Source organism: Bos taurus, chromosome 9 (assembly GCF_002263795.3).
Source record: "Bos taurus isolate L1 Dominette 01449 registration number 42190680 breed Hereford chromosome 9, ARS-UCD2.0, whole genome shotgun sequence".
Taxonomy (NCBI): Eukaryota; Metazoa; Chordata; class Mammalia; order Artiodactyla; family Bovidae; genus Bos; species Bos taurus.
Window position 1 is genome coordinate 72,580,736 of NC_037336.1, and position 13,802 is coordinate 72,594,537.

Sequence of the window (13,802 nt, forward strand, 5' to 3'; positions counted from 1 at the left end):
ATGTGAACCGTTCATCTTAATTCCAGCAGAAGTCCAGCTGATTTGTAGTTGTTTTTCTATCGCCAGAGCATGCCTTCTCACTCCATATTTTTAAAGCTGCTGGAAGCACAACCGACTTTAGAGTTTGCCCTCTTAGGCTTGTTTTTTTTAAGATTATTTCCATGCTTTATACAACTGCTCTGTTAGTTATAACCAGTCATGATTCATTAAGACCACAGCAGTGGATTTTGAAAGTAATTCATCTGTCTTCCTTTTATTCCATCTCACTCTGTATTTGCTTAGGAGTCCTGCAGGTGGCTGGCTGGTCAAGCTGGAAGAGTAGGGTTTGGGTGATGTCTGCTCTGAGTCACATTCCGGGACATGTGAGTATTTTAGGCTAAAGGAGAAAAGTCCAGTAGACATGCAGGGAGCCTTCCTCATGTACTTGAAAGGAAAGACCTGCTCTATGTTGTTCTTAAAAGGCCAATATTTTGAAATTCCAAAGGGCAGGCTCAAAATGAAACATCTTAAACATTTAAGCCATCCAACAATGACATTGACTTCCTGGGGTATTATTGATCTCCCCTTCTTCATGAAGTTCTAAATGTTGGAGCTCCTCAAATTTCAGTTTGCGGCAGTCTTTCTACACAACTTTTTTCAGCTCTTCATTGAGTTCCATTGTTCTGAATACCATGAACGTGTGATAACCCATTATTTTCTCCAGCCAAATATCATCTGTAATCTCATCTATTCAACCATCTCTGTGACCTTTCACTTGAATGTTTCATGAGCATCTCAATATGTAAAGAATACAACTCTTAATTCCTCCTCATACCTTTATCCCGAAGTCTAATTGTTGTCCTTGTTCTGCCCGCTCTCAGTCAATGCCACCATCATCTACCTGTTTCGTGTCTTGAACTCCTGGCCTCTCTCTGCCTGTCCCACTCAAAGCACTTCAAATCAATTGCCTCCACACTTGGACAGAAAACACCAGTGTGTTACTCATTGGGTTTCCTTAGAGCACTGGCACACAGTAATAATATTTGATGAATCAGGGAAAGATGTAGAATGTTCATCAAGAAATACTAATAATTCCTATAATCTATCGAGCATCCACCATGTGATAGGTGCTTTAAATATTATAAATCTATCCCTAACAGCAACTCTTCAAAGTAGGTAGACAAGAAGAAATCTCATTGAACTAAGAGTTTGGTAGGGTTTTGCTTTTATGAATTTTATTGGGTACTTACTATGGTTGGATGCTTTCTATGGCATTTATCATGACAAACATCAGCATATTGCTAGGTGTTTTATATATATTATGTCATTTAATCCTTATCAATACCTCTAGGGTAGGTTTTATGTGCCATATTTTGTGGATGAGGAAGCTGAGTCTAATAGAAATTAATCAACTTGGCTGAAGTCAAGCATTAACCAGAAAGTACTGGCTGGTATTTAAGCCCCAGTTCATTTGCCTCCTGAGGCTATATATTTCTCAGCTTTATCACAGAATAAGCTCCATCAAGGGTGCCAACATTTTATGAAATGTTTCAGTAAGTTATCTTTTAAGTTTCTTCTAATCAGAATTTTCATAATTATATAAAAACTCCTTTAGCTCTTCATTACTCTACCACTTAAAAAAATAAAAATAACTTTGTAAATTTCATAGAAAATCTATAGATGTTCTAAACCTACACAGAAATCCCACCTGATATGATCGTAAAGACATTTCTCTTTTTTGTAAGCTTCGGCATTTTTCAAAATAGAATTCCCATCTAATTAATATCTGGACCAAATTAACCAGCTTGGCAATGATTCCTAGAGCCACAATAACAGATACACAGTGCAGGACGCTACCACAGGGCTGACTCACTACACAGAACATCTAGTCGCTCAAGGATTATTGCTCTCAATGATCCAAATTTATTGGCGACTATTCTGAGTACCTCTGAACAAAGAAGACCTTAATACAATTAGCATATTGCTAAAAAGAGAAATGTCAATGCTAAAATTCTCTACCTATTTGTATTTAGCTCATTTGAGTCCTTAATTCTATTTATTGTAGTTACACAATTATATGGAAATAATTGCATGTCAACTCCTCCAATCCACCATCATGCTAAAGAAGGAAATTAACAACAATGCCCCATATAACAAATATTTGCAAAAAGAAAAGAGTAATGTGAAAGTCAAGTGAAATAATGGACAACTGGAACACTGGGAATGCAGTGTCATTTTTTCTGAGCAATTCAAGATGTTCAGATGCAATAAACCTATGTGTGAAGTCAGGAGATTGAGGCCAAGGAAGAAATACCAAGAAATCTTGACTTCTCTTTTTGCCCAGCACAAGTAGTCTTGGCAAAAATGTCACTTTTCCTTCCTGTTAATCTATATCAGGCTCTAAACTAATCAGGACAAACTGCTCTTTACATTCACAAGATAAAAGTATTCTGAATAATTTCAGAAATTATTTGCACCCACATAATGATGCTGCTGCTGCTAAGTTGCATCAGTCCTGTCCGACTCTGTGCGACCCCATAGACGGCAGCCCACCAGGATCCTCTGTCCCTGGGATTTTCCAGGCAAGAATACTGGAGTGAGCTGCCATTTCCTTCTCCAATGCATGCATGCATGCTAAGTCGCTTCAGTTGTGTCCAACTCTGTGTGACCCCATGGACAGCAGCCCACCAGGCTCCTCTGTCCATGGAATTCTCTAGGCAAGAATACTGGAGTGCATTGCCATTTCCTTCTCCACCACATAATGATAGCAGATACTTATTCAATGTTACCAGGTGCTGTTCTAAGTAGAGCCAGGATTAGAACACAGGGAATCTGGCTCCACACTGTGCTCTTATTTGTAACACTATGATGGGCTATTTCAACAAGTCCCCTAGTTAGAGGACCCATCTGTTTGCATCTCACTCTGGTGTGGAAGTGGAGCCACAAACTGGATCAGGAAGCCTCATCTCCACTACCAACATGGGGACCTGGAGTTACGCACATCACTCACAGGTGAGCTGAAATCCACCACTTTAGAAAGAATGTCACAGACCTGACCCATTGCAAGGGGATAAGGAGGATAGTGTGAAGAATAAGTGAGGGGAACCCTCTACTGCAATGTCCTGGGAGATGGATGGAATTATAGAGGAGGGATCTTGAGAGGGGTGTGGTTTAAGAAGGTGAGAGTTTCAACCTTCCCTCTCCTAGTTTAGGAATGCTTCTAACATTGCCCTTGATTTTAAAAATATAGATGTTTGCTTTATTAAAACATCTAATCTTTCTGCTCTGGGCCAAGCAAGTGGACGGATGGCAAGGAAAGGGAGGTATATCCCATCCCATCACTTCAATGGGTCCCATACAGAACATGCACCTTTCTGAATGAACCTGTTGGGTTCATTCCGACTCCAAGCCTGGGAGGTGTCTAAGTACAAGGGAAGAGTAGCTGAAAGCAAGAGCTCAAGTGAGAGGGAGATACCATTCTACTTACATCTGCAGGTCAGGAGAGCACTTCTGAAGTTTTAATGTGCATTTGAACCACCTGGAGATCTTGTTAAAATGCAGATTCCCATCCAGAGGGAATGAGGGAGGGCCTGAGACTCTGCATTTCTAACAAGCTCCCTAGTGATGCCAATGCTGCTGGTCTGTGGACCACATTTTAAGTAGCAAGGAACTATAGGTTGTGTAAACTGGGTGGCAGAGAGACCTTATACACCTGAGTTACACATGTATTTTCATTGCCCTTCCTTCTTTATGCTCTTGGTCTCTTACACAATTGTTTAGGGAAGAGCTTCTATTCCTCTTTTCACTTGTCCTGAAGGAAGGTCATGAAGATCTTTTTGTATAGTTCTTCTGTGTATTCTTGCCACTTCTTAATATCTTCTGCTTCTGATAACCACGATGGTGTGATCACTCATCTAGAGCTAGACATTATGGAATATGAAGTCAAGTGGTCACTACAAACAAAGCTAGTGGAGGTGATAGAATTCAAGTTGAGCTATTTCAAATCTTAAAAGATGTTGTTAAAGTGCCGCACTCAATATGCCAGCAAATTTGGAAAACTCAGCAGTGGCCACAGGACTGGAAAAGGTCAGTTTTCATTCCAATCCTAAAGAAGGGCGATGCCAAAGAATGTTCAAACTACTGCACAATTGCACTCATTTCACATGATAGCAAAGTAATGCTCAAAATTCTCCAAGCCAGGCTTCAACAATATGTGAATTGTGAACTTCCAGATGTTCAAGCTGGATTTAGAAAAGCCAGAGGAACCAGAGACCAAATTGTTAACATTCACTGGATCATCAAAAAAGCAAAAGAGTTCCAGAAAAACATCTACTTCTGCTTTATGGACTATGCCAAAGCCTTTGACTGCATGGATCACAACAAACTGTGGAAAATTATTCAAGAGATCGGAATATCAGGCCACCTGACCTGCCTCCTGAGAAATCTGTATGCAGGTGAAGAAAGGACAGTTAAAACTGGACAAGAAACAACAGATTGGTTCCAAATAGGAAAAGGAGTACGTCAAGGCTGTATATTGTCACCCTGCTTATTTAACTTCTCTGCAGAGTACATCATGAGAAACGCTGGGCTGGAAGAAGCACAAGCTGGAATCACGATTGCTGGGAGAAATTTCAATAACCTCAGATATGCAGATGACACCACCCCTATGGCAGAAAGTGAAGAAGAACTAAAAAAGCCTCTTGATGAAAGTGAAAGAGGAGAGTGAAAAAGTTGGCTTAAAACTCAGCATTCAGAAAATGAAGATCATGGCATCCGGTCCCATCACTTCATGACAAATAGATGAGGAAACAATGGAAACAGTGGCAGACTCTATTTTTTTGGGCTCCTAAATCACTGCAGATGAAGACTGCAGCTATGAAATTAAAAGACTCTTACTCCTTGGAAGAAAAGCTATGAACAACCTGGACAGCATATTAAAAAGCAGGGACATTACTTTGCCAACAAATGTCCATCTAGTCAAAGCTCTGATTTTTCCAGTGGTCATGTATGGATGTGAGAGTTGGACTGTAAGAAAACTGAGCACCAAAGAATTTATGCTTTTGAACTGTGGTGTTGGAGAAGACTCTTGAGAGTCCCTTGGACTGCAAGGAGATCCAACCAGTCCATTCTGAAGGAGATCAGCCCTGGGATTTCTTTGGAAGGAATGACGCTAAAGCTGAAACTCCAGTACTTTGGCCACCTGATGCGAAGAACTGACTCATTGGAAAAGACCCTAATGCTGGGAAACATTGAAGGTGGGAGGAGAAGGGGACGACAGAGGATAAGATGTTTGGATGGCATCACCAACTCAATGGACATGAGTTTGAGCAAGCTCTGGGAGTTAGTGGTGGACAGGGAAGCCTGGTGTTTTGCAGTCCATGGGGTCACAAAGAGTCAGACATGACTGTGCGACTGAACTGAACTGAACTGAACTGAACTGAGAGAATAGCCATAAAAATAATACTCCTGGTTTTTGTGTTGGTCATACTCACATCACCTAAACCAACTGCCTTCAGATTTGCACAGGGGACATATTTGTATTACTGATAGTTCCCTTCAAATCACTGGTACATAAAGAGGAAGGGATGAGCTATGACTGTCCTTTCTTTGCTGTATGGTGTGAGTCCAGGCAGATGGCACTTTTATCTGGCCCCAAGTGCATTCATTCCTCATCCTGGGATAGTTGTACATTTTGTCAACTCCAATGCAGTCGGAAACTGTTATGAATAATAGAAGGTATGGCCTATTAAAAGGTGATGCTGGGGTCAAAGCTGAAGGGAGACTCCAGAAGCAGTGACTATCGAGTTTGAATGCCCAGAAAGATCAGTCTGCTTGAGCAAGCAGCAAGGGCATCCCCTCTGCCCTGTATCTCTGAGTTTACCAAGAGAGATGGTTGAGAGCATGCATCCATATCCAACTTAAGCTCTGGTTAGAAGAATCAGTTCAGAATCTTTGCCTCCTTGAAACATCAGTGGAGAGAATGACTATTTGCATTTTTCAAACTATTTTCATAAGATATACAATGGAATTAGGAAAGCCAAATTTAGATTAGGTGCAACGGAACCGTCTTCCTGAGAGACAGAAGGTAATTATAGAAAGGCCTTTCAAAGAAAAGTGATGGAAACACTTGCTAATGTTTCCCCGGGACCTTCATAGAGCCAGGTTACAGGGAGAGGAAGCTGGTCTGTATAACCTATTACTTCTTTTCCCAGGACAATTCCATGACCAGAGTTACCACTGAAGAGAGCCAAGACAATGAGTGGAATCAGACCATGCGTGGGGCCAAGATAAACTGGGCTAACACTCCAACTGTTCAGAATGGCTTGGTGCCTGGACACCACCCCTGTGAACACCCAGCTCCCTAGGCCCTGCCCTGCCTTTCTGGTAGGCGAGATTTCCCCACATGCTACCACCCCACCAAACCACATCTAGCAAGGCAGAAGCTTGAGTATGTTATGATATTACAGCATTCTTATAATATTTCCCTGTGTCTTCTTGAGTTTATTTTCTTTTCAAGAAACTTTATTTGAACATGGTTCAAAAATCAGAACTATACAAAGGTGCACTGAGTAGTGTCACTTTTTTCTGTCCCCATCCACCACTTTCTCCCCCCTCACTATAAGCCATCACTGAATTTCTGCTTGCCTTTTATTCTGTTTAGCTTTATATTTTTATGCATATACGAGTAAATATTCTCATACTTCTATTTTTGATACGAAAGATCGAGCTTATTCTGCTACATTTTGCTGTGTTTTTTTTTTTTTTTCATTTAAAAATATACTGTAGAGGACCTCCTTGGTTGTCCAGTCATTAAGAATCCACATGCCAGTGAAGGGGACACAGGTTGGATCCTTGGTCAGAGAAGATCCTACATGCCATAGGGCAACTAATTCCTCAAGCCGAAAAGACTGAAGCCTGCACACCTAGAACCTATGCTCTGCAACAAGAGGAGCCACCACAGTGAGAATTCCATGCATGGCAACTAGAGAAAGTACATGTGTAGCAATGAAGACCCAGCACAGCCAAAAATTAACTAATTAATTAAATTATATATATAGGTATATATACCAAAATATTTATATTTAATACCTATATGTATTACTCAATGAAACTCAGCCATGCCCCTGGGGCCACCCAAGATGGGCGGGTCATGGTGGAGAGGTCTGACAGAATGTGGTCCACTGGAGAAGGAAATGGCAAACCACTTCAGTATTCTTGCCTTGAGAACCCCATGAACAGTATGAAAAGGCAAAATGATAGGATACTTGAAAGAGGAACTCCACAGGTCGGTAGGTGCCCAATATGCTACTGGAGATCAGTGGAGAAATAACTCCAGAAAGAATGAAGGGATGGAGCCAAAGCAAAAACAATACCCAGATGTGGATGTGACTGGTGATAGAAGCAAGGTCCGATGCTGTAAAGAGCAATATTGCATAGGAACCTGGAATGTCAGGTCCATGAATCAAGGCAAATTGGAAGTGGTCAAACAGGAGATGGCAAGAGTGAACGTCGACATTCTAGGAATCAGTGAACTCAAATGGACTGGAATGGGTGAATTTAACTCAGATGACCATTATATCTACTACTGAGGGCAGGAATCCCTTAGAAGAAATGGAGTAGCCATCATGGTCAATAAAAGAGTCCAAAATGCAGTACTTAGGTGCAATCTCAAAAACCACAGAATGATCTCTGTTCATTTCCAAGGCAAACCATTCAATATCACAGTAATCCAAGCCTATGCCCCAACCAGTAACACTGAAGAAGCTGAAGTCAAACGGTTCTATGAAGACCTACAAGACCTTTTAGAACTAACACCCCAAAAAGATGTCTTTTTCATTATAGGGGACTGGAATGCAAAAGTAGGAAGTCAAGAAACTCCTGGAGTAACAGGCAAATTTGGCCTTGGAATATGGAATGAAGCAGGGCAAAGGCTAACAGAGTTTTGCCAAGAGAACGCACTGGTCACAGCAAACACTCTCTTCCAACAACAAAAGAGAAGACTCTACACATGGACATCACCAGATGGTCAACACCAAAATCAGATTGATTATATTCTTTGCAGCCAAAGATGGAGAAGCTCTATACAGTCAGCAAAAACAAGACCAAGAGCTGACTGTGGCTCAGATCATGAACTCCTTATTGCCAAATTCAGACTGAAATTGAAGAAAGTAGGGAAAACCACTAGACCATTCATGTATGACCTAAATCAAATTCCATATGATTATACAGTGGAAGTGAGAAATAGATTTAAGGGCCTAGATCTGACAGATAGAGTGCCTGATGAACTATGGATGGAGCTTCGTGACATTGTACAGGAGACAGGAATCAAGACAATCCCCATGGAAAAGAAATGCAAAAAAGCAAAATGGCTGTCTGGGGAGGCCTTACAAATAGCTGTGAAAAGAAGAGAAGCAAAAAGCAAAGGAGAAAAGGAAAGATATAAGCATCTGAATGCAGAGTTCCAAAGAATAGCAAGGAGAGATAAGAAAGCCTTCTTCAGCGATCAGTGCAAAGAAATAGAGGAAAACAACAGAATGGGAAAGACTAGAGATCTCTTCAAGAAAGTTAGAGATACCAAGGGAACATTTCATGCAAAGATGGGCTCAATAAAGGACAGAAATGGTATGGACTTAACAGAAGCAGAAGATATTAAGAAGAGGTGGCAGGAATACACAGAAGAACTGTACAAAAAAGATCTTCACGACCAAGATAATCACGATGGTGTGATCACTGACCTAGAGCCAGACATCCTGGAATATAAAGTCAAGTGAGCCTTAGAAAGCATCACTACAAACAAAGCTAGTGGAGGTGATGGAATTCCAGTTGAGCTTTTTCAAATCCTGAAAGATGATGCTATGAAAGTGCTGCACTCAATATGCCAGCAAACTTGGAAAACTCAGCAGTGGCCACAGGACTAGAAAAGGTCAGTTTTCATTCTGACCCCAAAGAAAGGCAATGCCAAAGCATGCTCAAACTACCGCACAATTGCACTCATCTCACATGCTAGTAAAATAATGCTCAAAATTCTCCAAGCCAGGCTTCAACAGTATGTGAACCATGAACTTCTAGATGTTCAAGCTGGTTTTAGAAAAGGCAGAGGAACCAGAGATCAAATGGCCAACATCCACTGGATCATGGAAAAAGGAAGAGAGTTTCAGAAAAACATCTGTTCTGCTTTATTGACTATGCCAAAGCCTTTGACTGTGTGGATCACAATAAACTGTGGAAAATTGTGAAACAGATGGGAATACCAGACCACCTGACCTGCCTCTTGAGAAAGCTATATGCAGGTCAGGAAGTAACAGTTAGAACTGGACATGGAACAACAGACTGGTTCCAAATAGGAAAAGGAGTACGTCAAGGCTGTATTGTCATCCTGCTTATTTAACTTCTATGCAGAGTACATCATGAGAAACGCCGGGCTGGAAGAAGCACAAGCTGGAGTCAAGATTGCTGGGAGAAATACCAATAACCTCAGATATGCAGATGACACCACCCTTATGGCAGAAAGTGAAGAGGAACTCAAGAGCCTCTTGATGAAAGTGAAAGAGGAGAGTGAAAAAGTTGGCTTAAAGCTCAACATTCAGAAGACAAAGATCATGGCATCTGGTCCCATCACTTCATGGGAAATAGATGAGGAAAAAGTGGAAACAGTGTCAGACTATTTTTTGGGGGCTCCAAAATCACTGCAGATGGTGACTGCAGCCATGAAATTAAAAGATGCTTACTCCTTGGAAGGAAAGTTATGACCAACCTAGATAGCATATTGAAAAGCAGAGACATTACTTTGCCAACAAAGTTCTGCCTAGTCAAGGCTATGGTTTTTCCAGTGGTCATGTATGGATGTGAGAGTTGGACTGTGAAGAAAGCTGAGTGCTAAAGAATTGATGCTTTTGAACTGTGGTGTTGGAGAAGACTCTTGAGAGTCCCTTGGACTGCAAGGAGATCCAACCAGTCCATTCTGAAGGAGCTCAGTCCTGGGTGTTCATTGGAAGGACTGATGCTAAAGCTTAAACTCCAATACTTTGGCCACCTCATGGGAAGAATTGACTCACTGGAAAAGACTCTGATGCTGGGAGGGATTAGTGTCAGGAGGAGAAGGGGACGATGGAGGATGAGATGGCTGGATTGCATCACGGACTCAGTGGACGTGAGTCTGAGTGAACTCCAGGAGTTGGTGACGGACAGGGAGTCCTGGCATGCTGCAATTCATGGTGTTGCAAAGAGTTGGACATGACTGAGCGACTGAACTGACCTGAACCTATATGTAATTTAATTAATTAGTTAATTAATTATAGGTTTTCCCAAAGCAGTATATAGAAATATTCCTCGTTCTTTTTGACAGCTGCATAATATTTCAATATATAAGTGTTTTCTTTCCAACCAGTCTCCCAGATGCTGTTCTCTTGCATAGTTTCTAGTCTTTTTTATTACAAACAATGCTGTGAGAGGTATCCTTTTGCATTTTTTCTTTTCCTTGGATGCATGTGCATGCTGAGTTGCCTCAGTCATGTCCAACTCTTTGCAACACTATGGATCGTAGCCCACCAGGCTCCTCTGTCCATAGTATTTCCCAGGCAAAAATACTAGAGTGGGTTGCCATGCCCGCCTCCAGGGAATCTTCCCAACCCAGGGATCAAACCCACGTGTCTTTTGTCTCCTGTATTGGCAGGTGGGTTCTTTACCACTAGTGCCAAATGGGAAGCCCTTTTTTTGTTTGGGTACAGGTGTAACTAAAGCTGGATTCTGGTTTCTGGTTTCCTAACTTAAAGAGTTAATGCATTTGTAATCTTGATATTTCCAGTCTTCTTTCCTTAAGGAATTATAATTTTTTTCTCCCTTTAGTAAAATATAAGAGTGCCTGGTTCTCTACTTCTTTGCCAAGAGAGTGTGTCAAACTTTTGGTTTGTCTAATCCAAATGTTATCTTAGAATAGTTTTAATATTTGATCTCATTCCAAATGTGATAACATATGTCATAACTTTTGGAGACATTTGAATTTATTTTTCTGTGAACTTTTTGTTTATGCCCTTTGCTCATTTCTATGATTGTTGGTTTCTTAATCTTGATTTCTAAGAGCTACTATATATTAAGGAGATCAGACCTTACTTATGAAGAGTGAAGCTGGAGGACTTACACTACCTAATTTCAAAATTTATTATAAAGCTACAGTATTCAAGACAATATGGTACTGATATAAAGTTAGACAATGGAATGAATAGAATTCAGAAATAGACCGACACTAACATGATCAATAGATTTTCAAAAAAAGATGCCAAGATAATTCAATATGGGAAGGATAACCTTTTAAATAAATGTGTTGAAATAATTGTATAACTCTAAGGATTTAAAATTTTAACCCTGACCCTTGCCACATATTATAAGCAAAAATGAATTAAAATGGATCTTAGAACACAGTACAAGAGTAATAAAACTAATGCATAAATGCAGAGGAGAAAATCTTTGTGATATTGAGTTAATCAAAGATTTATTAAATAGGTCATACAAAGTACTGATTGTAAAGGACTGCACTGATAAAATGTACAGGAACAAAATTAAAAACTTATGCTCTCAGAAAGATGCACTGACTGAAAGAAATAAAAAGGCAAGCTGTAGATTGAAAGAAAATACTTGCAAAGCATATGTCTGTCAAAGGACTTGTGTCCAGAATCTATATAGAATTCCTACAACCCCATAGCAAGCAGATAAACACAATGAAAAGTTTGGCAAAAAATTTGAACAAATTCTTCACAAAATGAGATATCCAGATGGCAAATAGGCATATGGAAGTACACGCAACATCTCTAGTCATTTCAGGGAAACAAGTTAAAACCACAGTGAGATTCTACTACCTGCTCACTCAAATGGCTAAATATAAGAGGACTGGCAATAGCAAGTGCCAACGAGAAATGTAGAGCGACTGGAACTCTCATGCAGCGGACACGGCGAGTGTTACAGTGACTTTGGAGGACAGTATGGCAGTGTCAAATTTAAACATGCATTTATCATCCAACTCAGCAATGCCATTCCTATGCACTAAAGTGAGAAGTTAAATGTATGTTCACATCGAGACTTTTACATGAATGTTATAACAGCATCATTCATAAAACAATAAAGGTAGAAATAATTGAATGTCCATCAATTGGTGAATTCATACAGTGAAATACTACTAGCATTATCATGGAGTATAATATTAATCTACATAGTATGCCTGCATGCTCAATTGCTAAGTTGTGTCCAACTCTTTGCAACTGCATGGACTGTAGCCTACCAGGCTCCTCTGTCCATGGAATTTTCCAGGCAATAATACTGGAGTGGGTAGCCATTCTCTTCTCCAGGGGATCTTCCCAACTCAGGGATAGAACCCAGGTCTCCCGCATTGCAGTCAGATTCTTTACCATCTGAGCCACCAGGGAAGCCTGGTTAATAGCATCCTCAGTAGTAAAAATAATCTTATTCATGTACAAATTGAACTCATAATTTTTAAATCCCCTATGATAAAATCAGGCTTCCCTGGTGGCTCAAATGGTAAAGAATCTGTCTGCAATGCAGGAGACCTGGGTTCAATCCCTGGGTTGAGAAGATCCCCTAGAGAAGTGAATGGCTACCCACTCCAGTATTATTGCCTGGAGGATTCCATGGACAGAGGAGCCTGATGGGCTATACAGTTCATGAGGTCACAAAGAGTTGGACATGACTGAGCAACTAACACATAAATCTATTTTTATTTATAGATGACATGTAGAAAATATTAAGGGATTCCTCAAAAAGGAAAAAAAAAAAAAACTGCTAGAACTAAAGCAAACTTAGTAAGTTCACTTAGAATACAAGTTCAATATTCAAAAATCAATGCTACCTACTAATAGAAAATAATTTAAAATAAAATTTAAGAAGGCAATTCCATTTATAATATTATTAAAAACACAAATGCAAATAACTGAATTTTCCAAAGTAAAATATAAGACCTTTGTACCAACAGGGCTTCCCGGTGGCTCAGATAGTAAAGAATCTGCCTGCAGTGCAGGAGACCTGGGTTTGATCCTTGGGTTGGGAAGATCCCCTGGAAAAAGGGAATGGTTACCCACTCCAGTAATCTGGCCTATAGAATCCCCACAGGCAGAGGGGCCTGGCAGGCTACAGTCCATGGGGTCGCAAAGAGTTGGACACAACTGAGTGACTAAGCACATTATACTAAAAACTACAAAGCATTGTTGAGAGAAATAAAAGCAGACATTTAATAGAAGGATGGAAAAATACACTGTATTTATGAGCTGGAATAGTGGACATCATTAAGATTAAGATTTTCAGTTCAATCCCTCCCAGCGTTACTGGTTGGGGCATAGACTTGGATTACTGTGATATTGAATGGTTCGCTTTGGAAACGAACAGAGATCATTCTGTCGTTTTTCAGATTGCATCCAAGTACTGCATTTTGGACTCTTTTTTTTTTTAAAGATTTTAATTCTCCCCAAATTGATCTATAGAATCAGTATAATCCCAGTCAAAGTCCAAGGAGGATTTTTTTCCCCTAAAGTTGACAAACTGATTCCAAAATTTATGTGCAGATTCAAAGTACCAATAGCCAAAATAAATTTGAAAAGAAGCAAGAAGGTAAATACACATCATATTTCATGCCTTGCTATAAAACTATAGTAATCAGAACTGTGAGGACTTGTATAAGACTCAGTTCAGTTCAGTTCGGTCTCTCAGTCGTGTCCAACTCCTTGCGACCCCATGAATTGCATCACGCCAGACCTCCCTGTTCATCACTAACTCAGGGAGTTTACCCAAACTCATGTTCATTGAGTCGGTGATGCCATCCA

At 40.3% G+C, this 13,802-nt stretch overlaps 2 long non-coding RNA genes across 4 annotated transcripts in view; one reads left to right on the plus strand and one right to left on the minus strand.

The window, feature by feature from the left end:
* Positions 1-13,802, minus strand: part of LOC132346123 (uncharacterized) — a 49,981-nt gene that overhangs the window by 18,307 nt on the left and 17,872 nt on the right. The gene's annotated exons all lie outside the window — the stretch shown is intronic.
* The window catches only part of LOC100295884 (uncharacterized), a 50,911-nt gene that overhangs the window by 537 nt on the left and 36,572 nt on the right, over positions 1-13,802 (plus strand). Inside the window, exons 2-3 of one of the 2 annotated variants that reach the window (XR_001501048.3) lie at positions 283-362; positions 6,192-6,459. This is a non-coding gene — a long non-coding RNA (uncharacterized lncRNA). Of the gene's footprint in view, positions 1-282; positions 363-6,191; positions 6,460-13,802 lie in introns of those variants that run through there. The other variant, XR_009495853.1, reaches the window with a different exon arrangement.